Here is a 4592-nt window from a genome sequence, read left to right as displayed (position 1 = left end):
GTATATATATACAAGGGTTGGACCAAATAATGGAAACACCTTAAGATTTCAAAAACAAAATTATTTCAATATGAGTTTGGACAGCCTTTGGCAGTAATTACAGCTTGAATTCTACGAGCTATGGACTCGTACAAAATTTTGTAAGTTTTGTCCTTTCTTCAGCTAAATCTGTCTCCAGTTCTTGTAGTGATGATGGTGGATGATATCGACTCCTTACTTGTTTTTCTAAAATGCACCATAAATGTTCAATAATATTGAGATCTGGGGACTGTGGTGGCCAGATAAGATGTTCAACTTCACTACGATGTTCCTCATGCTATTCAGTAACAACATAGCTGTGTTTATTGGTGCATTGTGATCTTGAACGATTGCACGGCAACCAAAGGATGGATTTGATTAGATAAAATGCTTAAATAGTCCTGACTATTAATTCTGCCATGAAGGGATTTCCAAGATATATCGCCCCAGTTCATCAAAGATCCTCCTCTATGTTGGAAGAAGGTAGTCTGGGTCAAATGCTTCTTTGGGCTTTTTCCACACGTATACTCGGCCGGTGGTCGGAAATACAGTAAATGATGACTCGTCCGAGGAAATAACATTCTTCCACTGCTCCAGGGACCAATTCTGTAGGTTTTACTCCACTCTAAATGCTTTGCAACGTTTATTTTTTAAAGTAATCGTTTTCTGATTGCAGCCCTCCCATGAAATCGGGCTTTGTGCAGCTACCGGCGAGGAGTTTTTGTGGAAACTGAGTTCTCGTGGTGGTCATTAAGCTCTGCATTAATTCTAGGAGCTGTACTATTGTGATCCTTTCTAACAATTCGCGTAAGAGTCCGACGGTCCGTATCTGAACGTTTTGGTTTTCTTCCGGAGTTTTCTTTCGACGAGGAAGTTTTTCCCTCTTTCTCAAAGGCTGTCATTACTTTCGAGACAGTACTTTGTGATACACCAAACATTTCGAATGTTTTCGTTACGCTAGCGCCTGCCATACAAGGACCAACAATTTGACCTCTTTGAAAGTCCGATAAATTTGTCATTTTAATGAATCTTAATTACATTTTTTGATGATATCTGAAAAGAAGCAACATTTTATCAAAATATATTAAGCAACACTAATAGTAAATCAAAAAACACAAAAAATAAACAAGCTTTTTATAGATATCTTAAAATTTTGATGCTATGATGCTAGGTGTTTCCATTATTTTATCCAACCCCTGTATATATCATATACATGTATGTTTTTGCGTGTGTCTGTATGTGTATGTGTGTGTGTGCGCGCGTGCGCGCGTGTACGGTAGCCTGTACAAGTCAACTCAAGACTGTCGTAGAAGAACCACAATGGAATTGAATCTAGAACTTAACTACATTAACTACGTTGTTTAGTCGTTGTTTACAGAGAACGATCGATTAACTCTTTGACTGTTTGATTAGCATGGGACAGCCTTTAATATGAAAACTGTTTTTTTTTCTGATCTTATGTTTAGTTTCATCTTACTGGGTTTTTGAGAGATTTGTTTTTATTATATAACAGAATAATCTTTCTCATTAAGCATTATGCATTGTGCGGGTAAGTGGAGGGTGTTTTACATTAATTGACGTTAATTGAAACCCATGCAACGTCATCGAATTAATGTTTATATATTAAGCAGTTGAATTCAAACGCAAGCGATGTCAATTGTTGTTCCAATAAAATAAAGCATCAATACATTACTAAAATCGATTTCTCTCGTGATTTTTTAAGATAAAATATCGACTGAGAATCTTGAAAGAATCTTCTTAGTTTTGATTGTACTTTAAGGGTAAATAATGGTGCAACCCACAACAGGCATATTATTCCAAGTCACTTTGAAAAACATATTAGCGGATCAATACCCTTAACAGTAGTCGGATGAGTTACGTCTATTACAGCTTCGACAGAAATAAAGGAGGAGGAGGATTCTGTCGCATTATTGTTGTAATAGCGGTTACATCCTCTTTGATAGTGGCCTTGCTATTTAATCTCCAGTTAGATCTGCATTAACAAAGGTAGGTTTGAATTTGTAGAAGTTGTAATCATACGGTTGTATATTCGGACATAATGTGACTAATACAACGTTATCTATTATGGGCTTCCTTTATTAAGATGGTGAGTTTGTAATCTGAGAGAAATTTGATTGTTATTTCTAACAAGGTCAATGACCAGTGAGACATCCCGCATTATCGCTGATTTATTTATTTATTTATTTATTGTTCTCGTTGTTTAATCCCAGGTCCTACTCTACAGAGGAGACTTATTATCACTTATTATCTATTGCATTCAAGAGGACTCGTGTATTCTGAACATTATATAATTTCAATTGATTTTAAGATGGCAGAATCTGATTCGACGGTGACATTACTTTTAAGTCTCACATGTTAAACGAGACATAAATGAACCTGCGTTTGAAAATAGTGTTAATATATTATTAGGCGTGTTTATGACAAGAGGCCTGCTTCCAACTACATGATTTAGAGTTCAATCCCACTGAACGTCATTTATGTGTGTGTGTCTTTATTCTTGATAACCGTTGTTGGTTTGTTTACGTAACCGTAACTTAGCAGTTCGGCAATGTAAGCTGATAGAATAAGTGTCAGGCTTTAAAAAACAATAGGTAATGGGGTCGACTTGCTCGAGTAAGACCTTCAAGACGGTTATCTAGCATGGCTGTATTAATTAACTCACACAAGTAAAATATAAAGTAAATGTTTCTAAATTCAAATTACGATGAACGTAAACAAACAATCGAAGTTTGCTTTAGAAGCGTTGAGATGTCTTAGAAAGTTAAAGAAGTGATTTTTAAATTCTCAAACGCAGGATAATGCTAATAATATAGCCTGAACAGGTTAAGCTACCCCTATTTTACATAAAAAATTTGTTGGAGGCCGGCTGTCTAATGCATTTGCTTTCTGTAATGTATTTTGTGATGTACTAACAATGTGTTACACGGATCTTTTTCTGGTTTCCTGATATTGTTATTGTTTGGTTTCAAACTTTTGTATTTCTCAAAGGTAATCGCGCAGGATCCCAGCTTCTTATACAGACATTCAAACATATCAATATGCTTGTGGAGAAAGGCGGCGAGCTGGCAGAAACGTTAGCACATGAGGCGAAATGCTTAGCGGTATTTCGTCTGTCTTTACGTTCTGAGTTCAAATTCCGCCGAGGTCGACTATGCTTTTCATCCTTTCAGGGTCGATAATTTAAGTAATACTTGCGTACTGGGGTCGATCTAATCGACTGGCCCCTTCCCCAAAAGTTTCGGGCCCTGTTCCTTGCGTAGAAACGAATATGGTTGTGGAGGAGGTACATACGATCCTTTCTAAATATTTCATATTGACTTTTTTAGCCTCTAAGATTTGAATCAAAAGTTTAAAAGTGTCACCGAATACCTCTCCGATATTTTCACCAATGCTGTTTCAGCCAATTCCCTACCCCTGTAACTTGGTACAATAATTATTTGGGGGGATTTAGGCTCAAGGTCATGAGTTCTGAGGGAAAAGGCTCGTCACTACCATCGACCCCAATACATTTTATTGTGGGTTTAAATCCTGACGATTTAAACACATACAAGGCACACTAATAATGGTTTCAGATTTAGGCACAGGGCCAGGAGATTTTGAGGTGATGAGACAGTTGATGCCATCGACTCCAATGCTGGTACTTCTTTTACCAACCCCGAACGAATGAAATGCAAAGTCGACCACGTCGGTATTGAGACTCAGAGCGTAAAGAATCGGAAGAAATTCCACTAAACATCCTTTGTTTCCAGTTTGGTAACGATCCTGCAGGCTTTCCACCTTAATGAACACTAATAATAAATATGAATTTATTCAATGTTCAATATCCAACCCTTAGTTTATAATGCCCTTCTCTACTTCTCTACATATATAGCAATACCTCAAGTTGTCTACATTATCTTAATCTCTAATATTTTATTTTGAGCCGGGAAGGTAAACTAAGTCGTCACACAAAATGCAAGAATTAGCAGTAAACTCTCACTACAAGTTTTTCTCGGAATAAAGTATATTGATATAGGGTGATACAAAAAACATTACATCGAAAAAGATGTGTTGAAAACGGTTATATTGCCAATTGATCATGAAAGCTGATCTAGGGGTAAACAAAACCAACAACATCCTTATTATCTCATTAGTATCTATTAAATATGTTTGGTTCTGCTGCTTCCCCATATTAAGTATCATAGTCCAATGGCACATCGTGGCACTCCGTCGGCTACGACGACGAGGATTCCAGTTGATCGGATCAACTGGAACCCTAGTGAAATTAACGTGTAAGTAACTGAACACTCCACAGATACGTGTTCTCGGGGAGATTCAGCGTGACACAGTGTGTGACAAGGCTGGCCCTTTGCAATACAGGTACAACAGAAACAGAAAGAAAGAGTGAGACAAAGTTGTGGCGAAGGAGTACAGCAGGGTTCGCCACCAACCCCTGCCGGAGCCTAGTGGAGCTTTTAGGTGTTTTCGCTCGATAAACACTCACAGCGCTCGGTCTGGGAATCGAAACCGTGATCCCACGACCACGTCTGCTGCCCTAACCACGAGGCCATTGC

The sequence above is a fragment of the Octopus bimaculoides genome, chromosome 7 (genome assembly GCF_001194135.2).
Source record: "Octopus bimaculoides isolate UCB-OBI-ISO-001 chromosome 7, ASM119413v2, whole genome shotgun sequence".
Classification (NCBI taxonomy): domain Eukaryota; kingdom Metazoa; phylum Mollusca; class Cephalopoda; order Octopoda; family Octopodidae; genus Octopus; species Octopus bimaculoides.
Note: the sequence above shows the minus strand (reverse complement) of the source record.